The 21,904-nt window shown below is 46.5% G+C and overlaps 1 protein-coding gene across 16 annotated transcripts in view; it reads left to right on the top strand.

The window, feature by feature from the left end:
- Positions 1-367: 367 nt before the first annotated feature.
- The window catches only part of SOX5 (SRY-box transcription factor 5), a 609,841-nt gene continuing 588,304 nt past the window's right edge, over positions 368-21,904 (top strand). For 3 of the 16 annotated variants that reach the window (XM_077178084.1, XM_077178068.1, XM_077178077.1), the window contains exon 1: positions 1,722-1,858. The gene's annotated coding sequence lies outside the window, so the exon portion shown is untranslated. Of the gene's footprint in view, positions 383-648; positions 788-1,721; positions 1,859-2,092; positions 2,302-2,354; positions 3,030-21,904 lie in introns of those variants that run through there. The other 13 variants (XM_077178082.1, XM_077178072.1, XM_077178081.1 and 10 more) reach the window with 9 other exon arrangements.

Genomic DNA, 21,904 nt, shown 5'->3' with positions numbered 1-21,904 from the left:
CATCTTTTTGCATGAAAGGGTAAAATCACTTAGGGACACACACACAGAGAAAAGATCATATACAGTAACATATCCAAGCAAGGGGAAAAAAAAAAAAAAGGTTGTAATGTTCATGAATTCCAGATGATGACTTTTTAAATCCCCAAGAAGGCAGTGAAATTGTTTGATTGTTCTTGTTAATTATTGGACTTGTCCCAGTATCAAATATTTGTAGAAGATAAGACTTCCCTCGTGGAGATGAATAATAACCGAACTTGCTCTTCTTTGAGCAATTTGGCTCAGGGCGCAGATTTCTGCGTTTCCCATTCTCAGGCTCGAACCCCGTCCAGCCGGCTTCGGCAAAGCACGTGTACAAACTGCTCCGTTAAAAATAAAAGACCCCGTAAGTAAACAAGCGAGAGAGCGAGCGGGAGGCGAGCCCGGTTCTCGGAGAGCGTCACTTTATCAGCGGCGGGCCCGCCACCCTCCAGCCCCGCCGTCCCCCCGCGCCCGGGGCAGCGGGACGAGCTCCGAGCGCCGCGCTGGGCACGGGCAGAGCAGCGGAGGAAGGCGCAGCTCCCCCGCACCACGCACGGAGCCCCGGCAGGGCCGGCCGGCTCCCCGCCAGCCCGGGACTCGGCGGCGCTGCCCCGAGCGGCGGCGGGACGAGGAGGGACCCGCGGGGCCGGGGCAGAGCCGAGCGGGGACGAGCGCTCGCTGCCCGCCCGCCTGCCCGGGGCACCGGGACACGGCGGGGGCTGCCCGACCCTGGGGCTGCAGCAGCGCGGGGAGCCGCGGTGCCGCCGAGGTAACGCTGGGGCTGCGGGGACACCGGTGGGCTTGGAACGCCGCGCCGCCTCATCTTCGGCCCCGCGGGAGAGCGCGGAGGGGAAGGGACCCCAAACTTCTGCCTCTGTCTGGGCTCCTGCGCCCGGCTGGGGGTGCCGGGAGTGAAGCGGGAGCTGAGGCGAGGGGATGCAGCGGGCATCCACGTGCCCGTGCGGCAGCGCGGCGCGGTGACACGGGCTGCCGGTGCGGGAGGTGCCGGCGGACACGCACACGCCCACGGACACGCAACTCGCGGCGTGTTTACTCTCAGCGAAAGGGCGGGAGGGGGCAGCGCTGCTCGGGCAGGGACTCGGGAGCGCTGTGCCCGGGACCCGCGGCAGCCCCGCTCGGTGGAGAAGTTGCCGGGCGGAGCAGGGGGGGCAGGCGGGGAGGGCTCGGTGCCGCCGCCGCTTTGAACCGCGGGCTGTACCGGCGGCCAGCCCCGCCCCCGCTCCCTCCGCGGCCGGCGAGGATGAGGATGGTGCTGGCGGCGATGGCCGAGCGCGGGGGCGGCGGGCGCGGCACTTACCGGTGGCCGCCAGGCAGGGCCGCCCCGGTGCGCGGCGGGGCGGGCGGCGGGAGGAGGTCGGGGATGGTGTGAGGCAGCCCCGCCGTGCCGGGGGGACTCCCCGCGCAGCCCCCTCCCCGCTGTCACCGTATCGCCTTCCTCCTCCGCCTCCTCCTCCTCCTCCTGCTGCCTGCCGGGGTGCCGGCGGCGGCCAGGCGCGGCGCGGCGAGCCTCTCCTCCCCCATTGTTCCCGGTCTCCCTCTCCCTCTCCTTTTCTTTTTTTTTTTTTTTTCTTCCCTTTTGTTATTTGCACTCGCATTGTGTTGTTTGTCTCTGAAGCCGCCTCATGACCAGCCAAGGGATTTCACCTCGTCCTTGAGAGACAGAGAGCGAGAAGGGGAAAGGGGTGGGAAGAAGGGGGGAGAGAAAGGAAGAGCTCACCAAACACCCATCTCCCGGTCCCTCCCCGCACCTCTGGCTCTCCCCACCCCGCCAGTGTCTCACTTAGCACCCCGCGCCCGGAGGAGACATGACAGACAGCGGGTAGGTGCGCGACTGCCGCCGTTTTAACTTTGTTCCTCGCCGCGGCCGCTCCCGGGGGGCTCCGGGGGCGGGCGGGGTGGGCGCCGGGGGAGGCGGCGGGGCCGGCTGTCAGCCCAGCTCGGCCGGCTTCCTCCCGGCCGCTCGCACACCTCCCGAAGTTTGGCACAACTTGTCACGCCCCCCCTTTCCTCCTCCTCCTCCTCCTCCTCCTGCCGCTCCCGTTCCTGCTCCGCCGCTGCGGGGCTGGGGGCGGGCGGGGGCGGTCCGGCCGCGGTGCCCGCGCGTGTGTGGCGGGGCAGCGGCTGCTCCTGCCTGCCCGGGCATGGCTCAGCCCTCGGGATCCCGGCGGAGCCGGCGGACAGGAAGCTTTAAATTATTGTAATTGCCTCTCCGTGCGTGAGTGCCGAGCGGCGGCGGCCGCCGCTGCCGGGGACGAGCGGGGGGTACGGCGGGCACCGCACCGGCTCCGGGGTGGGGGCACCGGCGTGAGCATCGTTCCGTGTTTCTGCGGGGCGCCTTCCTCGCTTCTGCCCGAGCAGGAGGGTGGCTCTTTGGAAGGGCGCCGAAGGCTCTCGGTTCGCTCGTTTCGGCTCTTTTCCCCTCGAAAAGAAAGCGGGTCAGGGGGGAAAAGCGACTTCCCTGCCGGGGTGCGGAGCGCGGCCCCGCTCGGCCCCGCTCGGCCCCGCTCGGCCCCGCGGGTCCCCAGGCGCTGGCGCTGGGAGCGAGCGCTGCCTTCTCTGAAAAGTTCGGGGACTTTATTCCAGCCCGACTGCGATCCTAGAATAACCGGAGCCGCTCGCCGGGAGGAACGTGATCGGCTTTTCCCAGGGGATGGCATGCTGCCTCAGCCCTGTACTTTGGTCAAGGGTACAACCAATAGCGAGCTGTGGGATTTTGGGTAATAAGTGTGGGAATCTGCAAGAGGAGTAGGTCTAAGAGTGATTTGTTTTCTTATTGCTCATGAATAATGGCCTCGAGCTTTTTTTTTTTTTTTCTTTGCTTTTTTTTTTTTTAACAAAACAGGCCAACGAAATAGGCACGTGGGAGATTTGTAGGCGTTCAACATCACAATCATCATCATCAACAACAGCAATACAGTAGGGACGTCCAGGAGGATGGTGTCTGATGAGAACCGTTTTCTCTGAGAGGCTGCTATCACATGCTGGCACAGGTAGCTTTTGCTAGCATTGCTGAAACATTGACCTCTTCTAAAAGGAAAGCCAGCAATATCCTAAAATTAGAGAGGAAATGTTTTTTGGTTCGTTTTTTTATTTTTAGCAGAGCTGCATTTCACTCCATCTCTGTCAAAGAGTGAAATATTACGTTTCGTTCAGATTAGGAAAGGAAGTTTGATTCCAGCTGTAGAACTGTAGGATAGTGTGTCCTGGCTTTCATCCTTCCAGTTTAAATCCAGCTAGCTGTGCACAGCCTTGCTGAAGTGAGCCACTCAGATTAAAAGGTGACTTCTTATGAGGAGCTAGTACAAAGTTTTTCTTACAAAGAGCCAGTACAAAGATTTTCATCAAAGTATTTTATCACCTGAAACTTACCTGGAAACAGCTACTTGTATCTGCTGCTCTTAATCCTTCCCAGACCTGGAAGATACATTATTGCCTCAGAAATTAATTCTTTGTCCTGCAAGCTGTACCATTTACAGCTATCAAATTGGAATTGCAGAGGGAGATATTTTAAATTTAGCTATAATATCTGTCCAGGTTAGAGCCAGCTTTGTTTTACAAGGCTTCTGCAGCTGAAGAGGGAGAGGCTGGCACGATGTGTTGCATCTTGCAAATGGATAACATGTCTATTCTGACATGATTTGAACATGAAAACCCAATAAACACATGGTCATTATGCATGGAAATCTCACAGCAGAGCTTTCTGCTTGCACTTAGACTGTTTTGGTTGAGAGTTACACTATGAGGAGCACAAGACTTGAAAGCTGCAAGTGGCTTGTGTAAACAGATGGACATTTGAGATGTATTGATGGCTTCAAGTTAATTCAGTTAACATGTGGGTGCACATGTATTTAATTTAGCCTAGTGTAAGTTTTTGTAAGCAATGGAAGCTCATATGTGCTTTTTAGAAAGAAAGTGGGAGCCTGTGGGTTTTGTCTGTAGGTCTTGGAGCTATAGCTGTAGAGGCTCTTAGGGACTGTGACCATCCTGTTGTCACAATCCTGTAGGCCCAGGTGAGACTTGACAGTTTTTCAGTGAAGGTAACTTGCAGATGAATTTCGAAATTCATCTGTAAAGCTCCCTGTGCTGAGAGAACATAAAAGTGCTTAAACACATCTCCCTGCACTCTTATCATGCACGCTGCTCGCTAGAACCACTTAGGTTGAGCAACACCATTAAACTGCCAGCCCTGGTGTTTGCAGTGGGACAGTTCCTCAAGGCTCAGGGTGAGGAAACCCAGCAGTTTTCTGTTGCTGAGCCTTCCAGGGAGGTTTGTGAGTGGCAGAGCTCTCCCTGCACAGAGCAGGGAGGAGCTGGGATTTGGCATCCCCGGCGGTGCTGCTGCACAGCAGCCTGTGTGCAGGAGCTCTGCTTTTTCCTCCTTACCCTGAGATAAAACACTCTGATGTTGGCAAATGATACACCAAAAAAACACAGATCGTTTGTTGAAAAATAAGGACTCTGCAGCATTTTGGAGAAAGTAAATGAACAGTCCTTCTAAAAATACAGCAGTATGCTAAAATATTGCCAAAGCACTGCTCTGACGCTGTTGTAAGCTGTCATGTTTTTGACCATTATAAATAGATTAGTATTATTGCAAGAATTTTTTTCCTATTAGCACAGAAGTTTTCTTTTTCCTGTTTTCAACATGAAGATCCTCACATGTTCCCTGAGCAGGCAGAGCTGTTCTCATACAGAAGGCAGTGGGAATGTTGCTGGTGAGGAAGTGGGCACTGGACCCCACTGGAATGGCCCTCATAAAAGCCTTTAAGTCTGCTGTGCTGTAACTTCAGGGTTTTTTTGCAATCTGTTTTGCTTAAGTTCTCCTTATCTTTAAGACATTAGATACAGTCCAGTTAATCACTTAGGATACATTATATAGTCAAGTTCAGACCCAAATTTGGTTTGAATCGAGGCTTGAAACAAGAGTGAGCTCCTTTCCAGCAGCACTGAAGTGCTGGGGGCTTTGGAGAGTTTTCTTTCTATTTCATGATGTGCCCAGACCCAAAGTAAATTTCCTTTCAGGTTTGTGACCAAACAGTATGATTGGGGAAATCAGCAGCCAGATCTGCTTCATTTTGGGAAATTTGCTAACAAATAACAACATTCAGGTCAAGATCTGAGCATTGTGCTGCTGGTTGTGCTGCACTCCACCTGCTTTGGGCCCTGTGTGGAGAGCAAAGGCTGCATGTAAAGTGGATTTCCAGTGATTTATGTACAGTGGAGTCCCCACAGTGCTGGCTGCACTATGGCCATCCTGGATAAGTGTCTGAGGATCACTCTTGCAGTGCCTTGCCCAGGTCTCTGGGCTCTTCAGGCTGGTGCTGAATGCACAGGGACATGCACAGCACACTCTGTGTATGTAAAGTGCATTGTCTGAAGGAGTTCTTCATTGCTTACAGAGCACTCATCCTCTCTGGCTGCACAGGTTTCTGGGTGAGGAGAGCATACACTTCATGGCAGCCTGAGGAGGGTCTCCTGCAATATTTCTGACAGCTTTATTTTCTGTCTCCTCCAGCCTCTTTCTTTTCCTTTGAGCTGCAAGCGTAGATTGAAACGCAGGTAATACATAAGAGGATCCTTTAATATTGGCTATTTTCAGAGGCACAAAGGACAATTACTTTCTCTTCCTACTAACCTCCTGCTGGCTTACTAGCTGCTTGGGAGGCTGGTGATTTTAAGAATACCACTTTACCCAGTGCATCAAATACGGAGCAAATCTTTGCTCACCAAGATCCCAGTTCCTCCATCCCGTGGTAACACCAAAAATTGAACTTGAGTGGCCCAGAGCGCCAGCCCCTACTGTGAAGACTCATACAACCATCAGCACTTTTGAGAGTTAAATTTGATCCATTGGCCCTGAGCTGTGCTGACAATTGCCAGCTAAAAGACCTTTCAGTGAATTGTCCTTTAATAGAACTCTTCCCCTCCCCCCATTCCCATTTCCTGTTGTTCTTTTAAATAAAAAGAAATCCTGGTGACAAAGCTAAAGTGTATTCTGTCATTATTGTTTGAAGAATAAAGTATTTGTCTATATTGCAAGGAAATTAATTGCCTGAGAAGTGCAGGTCAGAGTTATTTTACAAGGATAATATTCTTCGCTCCTGCAAAATCTCAAGGAAAAATCCTCACACTATTTAAATTATAAATTTTTGTACTAGTATTTGATCCTTTGAATGATTTCAGTTAAAATACATGGGAAAGTCAGTACTATATTAATGCTGCACTGGTCTGAGAAAGGACACTGAACACTTAGACCAATCTGTTTTGGTTGGTCTGAGAGAAACTGAGCAGGCTCAGTGGCCACTACGATTTGATGACATTTTGTAGCTTCTGCAAGGAGCAGAGTTTTACTGAAGGGGAGCCAAATGAGACCTCATCTTGTAGAGGAGTGACTTCCATTGTTGTCTCCTGGTGCCTAGAAAGGTAATCCAGGTTTTACCTGAAATGAGTCTGAAAGGTTTTAGGAATGCTCGTGTCTCACTCGGCAGGCTTAGATTTGCCCCATGTACTCAGAACTTGGCTTTACCAGTCCAAGCCTAGTGGGATGTGAAAGGTACAACTGGAGTATTACTAAAATTGTGTTTAAGGTCTTTGTACTGCTCTTAGTGCTTAGTGGCAGTGATCTTAGTTGTTGCATTTAATTTAATTTAATTTAATTGAAACCCAGATTCTCAGCACTGGTTTTTGGGTTAAGCAGGTTAGAAGGATGGCCAGGACAGCAAAGAGCTGATGGCATAGGGTGAAATTGCCAGCTCATAGCTGAGCTCCTCCTCCTTTAAATTGCTTTGCCCACGTTTTGGTGAAGAGGGGACAAAATTCAGTTGAGCTTGCTGTGCTCAGAAGCTTTGAAACAGATTTAAATATGGTTTGCAGTATCTTCAATTTCTACAGGGAGTAAGTGAACAAAACAGCTTTAAATTAAACTGAGTGCCATATTGTGGTTTGTAGCAGTCGGTCTAAAGATACATTTAATTAAACTGGTTCAATTTCTAAACTAGGACCGTGGAGTCTACCTTTTACACTGCTGTAAAATCCTTGTGTATGAGAAGGTTTCAGTGTAATGAAAAAGGCTGGGGGACACACTTGTGATCCTCAGCTAACCAATTAAATATTTACTTAATAAGGATCTAGAAGTTAATTTTGCAATCAATTTTTTTTTTTTTTTTATGAAAGCAAAATACCTATTACATGGCTAAGTCAGTGCCTTTAGTCAGGGAATAGAGGAGTTGCTTTTCTTAGCTGGGAACACCATTTTAATGTCCCAACCGACCTTCTAGCAGGAGATTAGTCCTAATAGACCCGGTTTATACTGAAAAAGATTCAGAAGCCATTAGAGAAGAGAATTAGAAAATGATAGAAAATGAATGGTTTTCGAGTGATTTCAGAGCAGATTGAATTAAAGCCAGATGCTCACTTCTGTATTAAAAAATTTTTTACTGAAACAGAGAAAGTACCTATTCTGTGACAGTGATTATTGCACCAAATCCCACACTGGTGGAGTCTGCTCCAGTGACTCTGGGAAGGAGCCCCGGGGACATTGGGGTACCCAGGGAAAGGCAGCTCTTGTGGCTCTCTGTGCTGTCCCTACGTGGCATCCAGAAGCACACAACTGGCTTTTCACTGGGATCATCTTGCTCCTTATGCTGTGGCATCAAAGATCATGCTACTCATGTTGGTCTATAGGCAAGTGCATAAATAATATCAAGAAATGCAGTGCATGTGTCCATTGCACTTGTGTTTAATAACAAATGGAACACACCTGCCAGGAAGCTATGCAAAATATATAAAAAGTCTATTAAGTCACGGAAAAGGGAACATGTTAATGCAATGTTCTGCTTTACAAATTCAAATCTGGAAGAAGAGCGAGTTCAGTAGGAGATAAGGTGCTCTTTCCTGTGCTGCAGATTGGTTTATGTCTGTAGTTGTGTGCAGGCAGCCTCCAGGAGCAGGACAGGAGGATTGGGAGCAAACACGTGATTTGTGTGATTCTGTGGTGACTTCAGGACCCTGTGGTTGAGATTTACACATACAGGATAATTAATTAATTCAGGTTTGGGAGTCACACACACATTACTCAGGCAGTGTGTGCACAGGTAGGGTGAGCATTGAGTTCTTGGTGGAACTTGTTGCTGAGATCCCTTTTGAGCCTCCTGCAGACAGAACAGACAGGGCTGGGATAGAAACAAAGTGCTTGTCACTTCTGCAAAACAGTTTCCAGTTGAAACCTGAAATTATATGTAATGAGGCATTCCCACAAACAGGGTGGCTGTAGGTAAGTAGCAGTTTGCACAGGATGATGGAGGTTCTGCAATAATATTAATTCTCATGAGAGCCTACAAATGAGTAAATGCTGATGAATATGTACCAGTGTGTGAGTGTGAGTTTAGTGCTTCTGAAAGGCAGCGGACAGTCCTGGAAGCTGAAGGATGGAGGAGAGCAGCCCAGTGAAGGTGTGCAGTCATCCCCTGGGATGTGCTCTGTGGGCAGCCCCTGGAAGCAGGGCCGGGGATGGGGCTCATCTCAGGAAAATGTGTGCAGGGGATCCTCCAACACATTTCAAACCTGTGCTCGGGCCCTCCACGTGCTGCTCTCCTCCCACTCCAGTCCCAGGATGCCATTAGAGCAGTGTCTCACCCTGTGTAAGGCAGAATGAGAATCTCTCTGAATGAGACCTGTGCCTGTGTTTCCACGAGGAGCCCTGGAGGGGAGGGAAGCACCTTCTAGCACCTTCTACAGATGTCCCACTGTTCTTTTAATAACTCATGCGCTGTGCTGGCACAGAAAGGGGCTCCTAGTGAGAGGTAACAAGCTGAAATGGGGTAGAAAATGGGGAAACCAACAGATTCTAATCCTTAAAGTAGATTGGAGGTAAAGGCGTGGGTCCTGTGGTGTGAATAGCAGCAGCAGTTGCATACCCAAGCTCCTCTGCCTTGTAAACACAGCATAAAGCTGTAAGAGGCAAGATGGAAGAAAAATGCTGTTGCACAATAGTAAAAGGTTTTAAGAATGTGAGATTTTTCTTCTTGCTTTGCTTAGTTTTAAATTCTGTGGTTTTACATGTAAGAAAAAGGGAAATATGTACTTGTATAACGGTACAGTTTTCTGCAATTGTATTTATCTCAACACCTGAGTGTGAGTTGTAGAGGTGTGCTTTATGGCCCTGTTGAAGAACAATATTTAAGTATAGCCTTAGCTTTAAAAATTCTTGTAAATTAAGCAAAATATGAGTTTATACAAGCATGGTGTTAGATAAATGAGATTTCAATGTCGCTGTGCATTTTTAAGACCGTGCAGACAGTCACTGACCTTCAGGGTGACTTAGGTGCCCTAAGTCATTCTAACAAAGGGGAAAAGAAAAAAGTTCATTTTCTAAGTTACCCGTGTCGTTAACCATTGTTCAGAAAAGCTGCAGGGACTGTGACAAGTGGGTGTGAGAGGTGTCCTCCAGCACCTCCAGTGACCACAGGATTTACATGGATCCCAGTTTTAAGGAGTAATACTGAGGACATTGTAAATTTTTAATAATACTAGCAACGTTTGGGGTTTCTGGGTCCTTCTACAGTTTTGTTTTCTTTTGTATCCCTGGGGATGTTGGCCACCACAGGTGGCCACCTGCATGGGCAAGGCCAGTGCCAGATGGGGACAGTCATGGTTTTGTACAGCTGAGGCTTGAAAACCTTCAGGATTGAGGTTTTTTTAGGGTTCTTTTAGGGTTTGCTAGGGTTGTTTTGGTTTTTGTTGGAGTTGTTTTTATTTAGGGTTGTTGTAGGGTTTGTTAGGGTTGTTTTGGTAGGTTGTATTTATTTAGGGTTATTTAGGGTTGTTTTAGGGTTTGCTAGGGTTGTTTTGGTAGGTTGTATTTGTTTATTTAGGGTTGTGTTAGGGTTTGTTAGAGTTGTTTTGGTTTTTGTTGGAGTTGTTTTTATTTAGGGTTGTTTTAGGGTTTGCTAGGCTTGTTTTGGTAGGTTGTATTTGTTTAGAGTTATTTAGGGTTGTTTTAGGGTTTGTTAGGATTGTTTTGGTAGGTTGTATTTCCTTGATTATATTTCAGTTTGCGTTACACTCATGTTGAGAACATCTGAGCATTTTGGGCCTGGTTTTGTACCTGCTGCTGTAGAGGCAGAATTTGCTGTTTGTTTTAGTCTATTGATGCTAAAAGCTTGAGGTGGTGAGCCTGTGGTTAGCCACTTGAGTGTGCATCCACATGGGATTTTGAGAAGTGCAGAAAGAAGTTCAGCAGTTGGTATTCAGTGATGTTCTGTTTCCAAATCCAGCTGTTTCCAAATCCAGCTGTTTCAAGTAGAAAAGCAGCAAAAAACTTTTAAAAAATCTGACTGAACCACTGAGTATTTTGCTATTAGTCTCCTTTATTTAGCAGGACAAGGTTTTGCCTTCTTAGGTTGTTCAGAAAGCACTGAGTCTTTTCAGTGCCCTGGTAGGCTTTGGCTCAGCCCCTTGTACAGTTTCCCGTGTCGAGCTTTTGTTTGTTACAGTTCCAGCTCAGGAGAGCAATGAGCGGGGTGTTTCTGTGGAGGAGCTGTGGACCTCTTTGTATTGACTCAAACACACAGTGTAAAGAAAGTGGGGATGTGTGTCGGGAGGCAAATGAAAGCATATTGTTTTTAATAAAGTGTCACCTGCAATGCGCTTCTAAACAAACCTCTGCACGGCCATGGATGGGGTTTTTTCACTTGAAAGACGCTATCTCCTTCTTCTAAACATTTGCACAGCAAAGTAATGCATTATTGCATTTTCATAAATAATTGAAAAGCAACTTAAAAGAAAGTAGGCCAACAGAAAAAAAAAAAAGAGAAAGTGTCGGTTTCAAATTTGAAAGAAGAAAAAGATGTTTCCTTCTTGATAGTAAGTCAGTTAAATGTTATTAAATCCCATTTTCCCACCCTGACATGACCAAAGACAAATCTGAAAATTGACAGTTTCATTTGAAAGAGAGAAAAATGGGCGAAAAGGTTTTGAAATGCTGAGTTTGGTTTGGATTGTTTATCTTTTTTTTTTTCTTTTTCTTTTTTTAAATCCTCCCCATAAGAAAGGAATGGTGACCCCTTATCAGTTTGCAAGGCACTGAGGAGCAAGTCTCTTCTGGGTGCCATTTGCCGTGCTGGGCTGTAATAATGCAAGTTATTTTAGAACTGTGCATACGTTAGTGTTCTGGCGCAGCATGATACAATAATGTGTGAAAAAGCATAAGATCACACCTTGGTGAAACTTGCAGATTTCCTGCATAATCCGACAGTGAGCTCTTGTCAGGTTTTGACTATATGTAAAGTGAGAACAAAGTTTCCAGAAGCAAAGCGCGAGCCTTGGATGCATTTGGAGTGGCTGGGCGGGGACTGTGCCCTGACGTGGCTCCGAGCCTGGCTCTGAGCACTTCAGCCCCACTAAAGTGCCCAGCAGGTTTCCTTTGGGGCTTAAAATTGGGCAAAAGCTTCAGCCCTCTGCTGAATGGGAGCTTTCATTTTACTGACCTTTGATCTTTGAGTAAATAATTTTTTACAAACCATCAGTGACATGATCAGTTTTCTGTACCATACAGTGGGATGGATGTGGTGACTCACCCAGGCTGTGGGAATGGTTTATGGCCATGGCTCTCTTCACTGGCCTGTGGGGACGCTAATGCCAAGCTAATGTGGCTGAGGGAAAATGGGAATATTCAGTTTCTAATGCTCTCCATGCAAGATGAGCACCAGCAGGGTCTGTGCCTGGGCCTTGGTTTTTGCTGTCTTGGTTTTTGCTGTACCAGATGTTAGAAGGAGTTGTTGGGTGAGGTCCTTCCATCAGGCAGAAGGCCTGACCAGGTTGCCCCAGAAGTCCCTTTCTGGCATGGGGATCAACAGATCCCATGTATTAATGTGCTTTTTAATATGCTTTTAGATTAGCGTTGTTCAAAGAGTCTACCCCAATGAAAATAAGCTTCACTCAACTGATCCATCCTCCAGAGCAAAAAATGTGCGTTCTCTCCTGCTTTCCTCCCAGCTTTACTCTGTCTCCTTTCATTTTTTATAACCAGTGAGGCTGTGTTTCAAGTCCCTGCCCACCATTTCCAAAATGTGTGATATATTTGTTAAGGATTTGGAATTTGGGCTGCTTCGATATAACTTTGTGTAGGTTTTGTAGAAACACCTGACATGTGTGTTTAGTTCCTAAACACCTTCTGTGCTTGATTTATCCTCACAGGTTGTCAAGGTATTCAGATGACCTGAAACTGAGGAAGTGAGAGGGAGCTCAGCTGGCAAAAGTCTGACATTGAGTCTGACTGCGGCTCAAATTTGTTTTGCAGAGTTGAGCCCAGGCTGCGTGGGCGGTGAAGAAAGCCTTCTTCACTTCACCATTGTATCCAAAAAGCTCTGAGCAGCAGGGATTTTTTGCAGGTGATGAATAACCTAGTTAGCTCACATTGATTGCATTGGGTGACAGCTCTCCAAGGAGGAGGCATGGTGGGGATTTGTGAGCCTGGGTTCCTCAGTGGGGATTTGTGAGCCTGGGTTCCTTGGTGGGGATTTGCATTCCTGGGTTCCTTGGTGAGGATGCTGGGGTGGGAAATCCTCTCTGGGAGGACCTTTGGGAGGTTCTTTGGGAGGTCCTCTCAGGCAGAGAAACCACGACCTAGCCATCTGACCACCATGCATGAGTTACTTCTTTACATTTGCCACTGCTGTTGGCCATGGCTCAGCAGCTTGGCTTCAGAACTTTTACCTTCACTGGGTATATTTTTAAGGTCCTGTTATCCCCAGCTGTGATCACCAGGCAGATCTTGAGGTTAGATATGTGGAGGATGCTCCCAACCCAGAGTCCCTGTCTGTTGTCACAGAATTTCCCTTCCCTTTGGCTGGCCTGATGGTGTCACCTGGGGTGAAAGGCCAGTCCTGTGTGCCCTGGGAGTGCCTTGCTAGGCTGAGGAGAGTTTCTGGGCAGGAGACAGTGGTGCTGTTGATGCAGCACAGTGTGCATCACTGTTTGTGTTATTACTGTTTTACATTTGTATTTGTAAGAGGAGCATATTGATGACTGTGTGTTAAAACTCTGTCTTTTAGCGCCTCGCTTGCTTCCCGAAAAAGGAAGAAAGCTACATTCTTACTTGGAAAAACACAGAATTGCACTGGAGCTGTGCTCATCCATGATCAAATTCAGGAAGATTAGGGCACGGTGTATAAATTGCCTTCGTGTTCTTTGGGTTAGCAGCTGTCAAATAAGTGATTACAGGCGTTGGCATCGCTTTGCTTCCCATGATGGCTGTGAAACAGGGATGGAAATGGAACAGATGCCATTTAATGTGGACCAGCACCCAGGTTCTGGCTCTGGGGCTGCCTCTTCTTGCCTCATGGCCAAAGTTTCTCAGCATCTTTTTTGCTTTAATTCCTCTGGACTTATAAATGGGGATAATAGTGCTCCCTTGCTTTATAGGAGACTTCTGAGGCTGTTTGGTATTTGGTATTTTTTTTGGTATTTGGTTTTTGTTTTGGCATTTGGGATCCTTTGGTGAAAGATAGTAAGATAATAATGCTAGAGCATTAATGGTGAGATTAAACTGAAAAATTCTGTTGAGATTGAGGAAAATTATTGCTCCTATATGAGCTCTGCTGTGCTGGCTGGTGTTAAACTTCTGCAGGAAGTAATTTTTTCAGGGATTGTTCTGGGGTGTCATTTCCTGGGATTTTTTAATTTGTTAACTGACAAGGCTTTTTGATACCAGGCACTACACTTGAAGTCCTGTTGAAGAGCAAATGAAGTGTCGTGATGCTATTTTTTGCAGCATAGGAGTCTATGGTGACTCATTTGGTGTTTGTAATGCCTGTGACAGATTAAAAAAAAAAATTAAATCAGTTATTCCCAGTGAGATGGATACACTCAGCCAGACCCATTTGAGAATTATTTGCTGCACTGTTAAGACCAAAGTACACATCTTCCCCCTCCCCCCCAAAAGAATCCAGCTTATCATGAAATGTTTATCAGAGCCATGTAAACATTTCTTGACTGCCGAATTTTGCAGAGAAATTCTTTTGGTCTAACATATGTATTGCAAGCAAAACTCTTCACAGATTTTTCTAAAAAATATAATTAGCTTGGTTGCAGCCCTACTTATTACCAAGCATGCCAGCATCTGGGAAGGGTATGGGGATCTGGGAATTCACTGCTTGGAGCCCTGGAACAAAGTGTTCTGATCCGACCCCAGGCAGTGAGTCCAGGACTTGAACTGGAATCTTCAGGAGCAGAGAAGTCTTAAGTGTCTGGAAAATTGGCCTGTTGAGTCACCACACAGGCACTAAAACAAAACTAATTTTAAGCAGGTCAGAGTTCAGTGATTCCCTCTGGAATCTAATTTTTTTTCCCTGAAAAAAAAAGAAGTCTCATGTTTTAAATGAAAAGGGTCAAAGTTGATGCACTGCTACAATTTTTGAATGCTTTCCCTTAAGAACAGCCACCCAGGCTAGGATTAGCATGAAGGGCTGCTAGGCTGGCACTTCAGTGTCTGGGTTAAAAATATTTTAAAGCAGTAAATGCAGTCAGAACAGAGAGAGAGATCCCTGGGAGCCTTCCTATTCAAAAATGTGTAAGCTCAGGGCAGCAACTGCAATGTAATTTAGGGCAGTATATGCTTCATAGCTTTGGAGAATATTGCCTCTTGTTAATGCTGCATTGGAGGACAGTGGGATAGCAGTAATTTCAGAAAGGTGGTGTTCCTGTTTGTTTTACACTGGAAACTTCAGAATAAATGAAGGGAAGCATCAGCTGAGGAAGAAGCATGACTGCCGAGCGCCAGCAGTGAATCCAGCTCTGAGCAGGCTGTGGGAACCACAGGGAAAGGGGGCACAGAAACATTTTCCTGGGAATGCAGCTGCAGAGGGAGCACAGCAGACAAAGGCAGAATCAGGTATGTACTTTAAAGGCGTGTGGGCAAACTTCTGTCTAAGAGCCCCGGAGGAGCCTCCTCCGTGAAATGACAGAATGTTTGGGGGATCGAATGTCAGGACCATTGTATTGCTTTTCCACTGCTGAAGGAGTGGAAAAGGACCCTTGTATTGCTTTTCCACTGCTGAAGGAGTGGGACAGTCTGTGAGCAGGGATGATTCAAATAGCTGCTCAGAAAAGCGTGCCTTGCGAGAGGGAGGGAGATTTTCCCTTCCCATTTCTTTATGAAGATCATTTCCTTTTTTTCCCCTTTGGGTCTTGCCAAGTTTGCTTTACATTTGCAAGTGAAAAGGATGGGTCTGGGCTGCCCAAGGAAGCCTGGGTCTGAGCTCTGTTTGTGTCAGGCATCGTGGGCTTGGTGATCTCTGTTTATCTCTGAGGAAATAGCCCTGCTTGCACAACAGGGCAAATGCAATGTGCAGATGTCAGAGCTGCTAGAGCAGAGAGGGCTGTCTAGGAAAAGCCATGCCAAACCTAATGGTGGAGTGCAAAAGGAGCTGCTAGGACTTCTGGCTTCCTCCCTGTGCCTTTCCATGGCTGTAGGAAAATCTCCAGGCCAAACAGAGAGCTCGTTGTTCCTCGTGGGGAGCTGTAGCTCATGTGAACTGTTCTGTTGATGGGAGGATATTTTTATGAATGTTTACCCACGCAGGGGTGCAGAGATTTGTGTGCTCTGGTCGCCAGTGCAATAGTCAGAAAGGTCTGTGAAATAACACTGCTTGCACAGGACTGCCCCTTCAGTGTGCAGGAATAGCTGAGAATGTGGCTTTTGGAGTGAAGGAGCTATAAAGCTTAAATTTATTAGGAGAGCAGCAGCCTGCCTTGCTACTACATGAAGTTATTGGAATGCTTCTCCCGTGTTATTCCTGCAGGTATACAAGGCACAGGGATTTAAATGGGAGGATGTATGAGGCTCTGAGATCCAATTTGTCTTCCAGGTTGCAGCAAGGCTCCATTTTTCCCAGGCTTAACAAGTAGCACCCATAGTTTACTAAAATATTTATTTATATTTAGTGAAAACGGGTTGACACGCAGTTGGTTGTGCGTTTAAGATCACAGTTTACAGCCCTTTGAAGTCTGAAGGAAAGAGGAATGCTTAGGAGAAGCTGAACTTGAATTAACTGTGGAGGCCGATACAGATTGAATTTCCTGGGTGGCTCATTTTGCTATGGGAGTAAGTCAAGCAATGAGCAGTGCTGGGCCAACTTGTATCACAACAGGAGGTGGTGCAGCTTTAGTGTAGAATAGCTTGGCTCACTGAATCCAAATTATTGACCAGTCCTCCAAACTTCAGGGATGATGCTGGTTCTGAAGGAAAAAAGTTAGTTTATGATTTGTACAGCTTTATGATTTGCAGTTGTGAAGGTGGGATAAATCACACAGGCTTCCAGCCCTGAAACTTTAATCTGCAGTGATTTGAAACTTGAAAACTACAAAATACTTAAAGGCTTGGATTTATATTTTCCTTTTTGAATGATGTGGTTCTTCTTACTAGATTGTGAAATTTTGCCATAAGGAAGAATTTTAGGGAGCCAAGAGGCAAAATGTGTTTTGGGCGGCTCCCAAATAGGGCATTTTTTTCTGTTTGTTTGAACTCTGCATTTGTAATTCCACAGTTTTCCTTGCATCCAGCCCCTTTTAAATCTTCTCTTAGCACAGGAGAGTTACAGCATGTGCATGCTGTGCTGATCCTTTTTGTTTAACTCACAATGCTTTGCTCTCAAACTGGCTATCAGAATATGATGGGTCAACAGGATCATTCTGTTTAGCATGAAGCACACCTGAAATATCTGCTTAGGTAGTGCTTGTGATTTCTCAGCAAATATTCAGCCCAGTGGGGAGCTGCAGGACTCACCTCCATCTCCCAAGGGTTAACAGTAACCTATAATAATAATCTTGTGGCACAAAAATGCTTCTTTTTATGCATTACCTATTTCCAGAGGCCTAATTTAGGTTTTGTATCAAAATGGATATCACAAACGCTTGAGCTTCCTGCTGGGAATGAAAGTGCTACCAGGAGACTCCTTCTCTGTTATTCCCCTGGTGTCCAGGAGGGGTGAGGAGGCGAGGAAACAATTGCTGATATCTGTAGCAGCAAGAATAAATAGTAGCAGGATGGGTTACAAAGGTAAAATGCTTTGAGAGTATTGTTCTTGTGAAAGTCTGGCCCTTGCTTTTGGTTAGAATATATCTGTGTGAGTGTAAATATGTGTTTTCATATCGGGGCCAAATTTACATCTCAACAAGAAGAAAGTTGGGTTCATTTTATAAATGCACAAAAATTCATCTGTCATCAAAAGAAAAGGGTATTGTTATGGTGTAAAATGAGATTGTGTATTCATGCTTAAATACACAGGCAGCTATACTCAGAGGTCAGCACAGGTGTGTCCCTGCTCTCTCCGTGCGTGTTTCGTGCCATGTTCTCCTGCAGATTCTATGGAACTCTTTCCATCACTTACTTTCCTCCAGGATCTTTCTGTTGAATGCTTTCATGTCAAAAAAAAAATCACGTTTGGGTATTTTGTTGTTGTTGTAACAAGTTGGAACAAGGAAAACAAAAGCTGGATTAAACAATTTTTTTTGTTGTTGTCAAAACTGCTTGCTGAACACCCAGATAGTTTCTCTCTCCTTGGTATTGATTTTCCATTGGAAGCACATGTGGGAGGAGAAGGAAGGTTTTAACCAAACCTAAAAAACACTCGTGTTTCTGAATTTCCTAGCAGTTGCTATTTTTCTTTCTCTTGTTTTGCAAAACTTGGTTGTGCCAAATTTGTCCCAAACCTCCTTCTGCTCTCCCTTGGTGCCTGCTTTGGACAGGAGGGCGATTCCTGGGGCAGGAGCCATTCTGCTGTCCCAGCCTCTGCAGGGAAGAGATGGACAGGGCTGGACATGAGCCAGAGTGTGCCCAGGTGGCCACAAAGGCCAAGGGCATCCTGGCCTGGGTCAGGAATGGAGTGGCCAGAGGAGCAGGGAGGTCACGCTGCCCCTGTCCCTGGCAGTGGTGGGGTCACATCTGAGTGTTGTGTCCAGTCCTGGTCCCTCAGTTTGGGAAGGACATTGAGACACCTGAGCACATCCAGAGGGGCTGGGAACACAAACCCTGTGAGGAACCACTGAGGGAGCTGGGGGTACTCAGCCTGGAGAAAAGGAGACTCAGGGGTGACCTTATTATATGGCTTATACCTTTCAACTCCTGAAAGGTGCCTGTGCTCAGGTGGGCTTGGGCTCTTTCTCCAGGAAGGACTGACAGAAGAGAGGACACAGCCTCAAGCTGCACCAAGGGATATATAGGTTGGAAATTAGGAAAAAGTTTTTTAAAAAGGATGAGAAAGTTCTGGAATGATCTCTGGGCAGAGTCAGTGGTTGGGGTGGGGCTGTGCCCAATCATCCCCAATTGGCCCCAGCTGTGCAGCACAGGTGAGCAGCATTAACAGTAACGAGCCATGGAGGGCACAGCAGGCACACAGGGGCACTGCAGCAGCAGCAGGGCACAAAAGGCTGGGTTGGAGGACAAGAAGACTTTCCAAAGTGGAATGGTGTCACTGTGTGTGGGCAGATGCCTGAAGCCTTCTGAAGAGGTAAGGTGTTACCCTTTTTGGGTTGAAGCCTTCTGAAATTGTGTGGAGATGTTCTGTGTATTGTGGTGCTCTCAACTGTGACAATGGCCTGCCCAGGTAGGTGCTGGAGTCACCATCCCTCGATGTCCTTAAAGCAAGACTGAATGTGGCACTGGGTGCCATGGTTCAGTTGAGGTGTTGTGGCTGGCTTGGAGTTGATGATCTTGAAGGTTTCTTCCACCCTGGTGATTCTCTGTGTGATTGTTATTGTTCTAGTTGTAACAAGGGTTATTACTGCTGTAGTCTAGCAGGTTCTGATGCTGAATTTGAATGTGCTGAAAAGTGCTCCCTTGATCTGCTGGCCCCTGTGAGTGTGGACACCTGGGGTCTGACTGGGCATGAGGGAGAGAACAAGACTCCTGCCCAGTCTGGGGTGCATGGGTGTGTGAGCTGCCTTCAGTGCCATGGGAGGGCAGAGCCAGGCCAGGCTGGGTGGGCTCTGTTCCACCAGTTTGAGCCCTGCACAGGTATTTTTGTGTTGGCCATGCCCAGGCTGCCTGGCTGAGCACCCAAGTGGTCCTTGAGGAGAGCAGTGTTGGCTCACCCGAGTACAGGGTGAGTGTGGGCAGGGCAGAGAGCTCGAGCACAGTCCCACTCTGCCCCTGCCAGCCTGGGGAAGGCTCTTGACCTTTTGTTCCTTGGTTTTCTTGTGCTTAAGGATGTACAGACTTAACCATCGCTCATGGGTTTTGCAAGAATTAATTAATTATAATTTCAACCAATTTGAGGACTTGTAACCCCCAATAAATAAGAGTTTAATCAGTTATTTTTCTTTGTATTTATGCTATAGGAAAAATCCACTCATTTATTTCCAAGCACATGACACACAAAAACTATCTTCACACTTCTGAGTGGAACTGGGGCTTGATGCCAAGGGTTTTTTCCCTACAGAATATGGTATACTCATCCACTCAGACTGAATGGCACAGCCTTACAGTTTCACTCGGGAGGTGGAGATTTTTGTCTTACTGTGGTTTTGTACTTAGAAACTGTAAATAGCTTCTCTTTGATCAAGTTCTTTGTCCTCTTGACTGCACCCATTGCCAATGTCTTTCAGCATGTGAACTTGATTTTTTGGAGTAGCTCTAACTAGTAAATGGGATGGTTTTCCCACCCATATTTCCGGCTATCTCCTTCTGCATGGATTATTTGGCTTAAAGAATCTGGAAATTAGGGAAGGAGAATGGAGAAAAAATATAATAGGGGTGCTTTTATCCTCTTTTAGTGTGTGGAGAAGCCCTTGAGTGCACGAATTTGGGAATTAGGAGTAACTTCTGTCGCACACCTGATGCAGCCCTACAGGAAGGCCATACAGTGCCCTGTTTCAATGTGGAACATGGAGGCACAACAGAGTGAAGGAAGCCAGAGTTTGTGACTCTGCATTTGCCATCATATGGGAGTTAAATCACAGCCAAGGGCTTTTTCTTTTGTGTTTTAATTTCCTTTGTTTTAAGCAAGTTTTTTTTAAATGAAGTGGGGGAGGAGAGCACTGTGCCACTGCCATGCTTTGGGAGCTAAGGCTCCTGTGGACCCCATAGGATGTCAATGGACTCATTAAGATTTAGCCAAGTTTTATGCATTATTCATAATATACATTCACAGCATGCACCCTAAAGACTGTCTCCTGTGAATGCTTAGTCAGAATCATTTGCATTCTGTATTATGGATCCATAATATAAAATACATTTAGCTACGTTTTGTGTATTATCCTTTACGCTTATTTCCAGCCTTTACTTTTCTGGCATATGCAGCAAATGTTTAAACAATAGCATGCAGTTATGTTTTGTTGCTCTATAAAAACTAATGCATAATAAGGACCCTGATGAAAATTAATTATTGCATAAGAGCAATGGACAGCTTTTTCCTCTTTGTAGCTTCAGTGACATTTTAAACTTACTTTTCTAACGTGTTTAAGAAGTGTTTTAAATTCTGGGCTGATATTTTGTAAATTTTGTATTTCAAATACACACAAAAATCATTTTTGATGTGCAAGGTTGGCAGGTGATAAAACATCAAATTGAAGCTGAGATGCTTAATAATCATAAGAGTCTTTTGCTGTGAGTTTACTCTAATCCTATGAACATTATTTCTGCTGTACATGACAAGACGAAAGAATCAACAAAACACCACATCAGAAAATTAATTCTCTTCCTGTCATCTCAAGCATTGAAGCTCCTCTATTTTCTTTTTCTCAGCTGCCAGTACATCATGGTGATGGGTCTGATCTCGGCTTTGCACTGATCCACAGAGTGGCCCAGACATGTTCCTTGTACACCTCTGCCTTAGTTTCCCCATGGGAGATGGTGCTCCTTAAATTCCTCTGTGGGAGCTGTCTGTCTAGATTTACTCCTGCAGCACCCTGCCACTGCCAGCAGAGAGTATTCCTGGTGGGAATGCAGCTCTTGCAAGAAAATGGGATTTCTTTTGGGGCCAAGCTGCACTAGGGGGAGGACAGGGAGGTGTGAGGATTATCCTCCTCATGCAGAATTGGTTAGGGGATTGTTTTTGTGCTGTGTCTTCCATTTTGGGGACCATGGTAATGTTTCTAGTGCAATATTTCCGGCTGGAGCTTGCACATGAGAACATCAGGTGGGCAAAATCCAGGCTCCTGTGGCATCCTGTGCAGATCACTGGGGTGCTGCCCCTGTGTGTGTTCAGGAGGATGAGCTGATGTCAGCCTTTCACCCATTGCATTCTCAGGGAGCTGCACAGGTTGCAGAAAAGCTTTTGGGGTGATGTCCCGGTCTCAGGGGCCTGGTTCCCACTGGGCAGCAGAGGTGCCTTGAGACTAAATATACAAAATATACACTGTATGCCCAAGGGATATGAGTGACTTGATACGTCAAGTTCTTTGCTGATGTTGTAATCCTTGATTAAAAGCCAGTGCTTATCAAACACTTCAAAAAGTCTTGATAGCACATACGATTGAAATGGTTTTTTTCCCATCGTAGACTCGAACACAGGAGAATGTTTTGGCCAAGTACAGTCAGGAGGAAAACAGTTGGTATAAAATGAATTTAAAATCTTAAGGATTATTTATATTTACTTTTGTCTTCCCCCCACTATGTCTTCAAAGCTACCTTTAGGCAGCAGGCATGCAGCATGCCCTGAGGGTAGAGCAGAGAGTTAGCAAGGGTTTTGCTGTGGCCCAGGCAAAGTGGGAACATGCTCTCCTTTGGTCCAGAACTGTCTCTTGAGCTCTCAGAGTAACACCTAAAATGCAAACATTTTGCTGCCTTTCTGTTCAAATGAGAGGGCCAGTTTTTCATGAGGATTTTTTTAATAACTGAATTGAGAAATTTGTAAATACATGTATTTTG

This window comes from Agelaius phoeniceus, chromosome 5, assembly GCF_051311805.1.
Source record: "Agelaius phoeniceus isolate bAgePho1 chromosome 5, bAgePho1.hap1, whole genome shotgun sequence".
Lineage (NCBI taxonomy): Eukaryota > Metazoa > Chordata > Aves > Passeriformes > Icteridae > Agelaius > Agelaius phoeniceus.
This window is presented reverse-complemented; position numbering and strand designations above follow the sequence as displayed.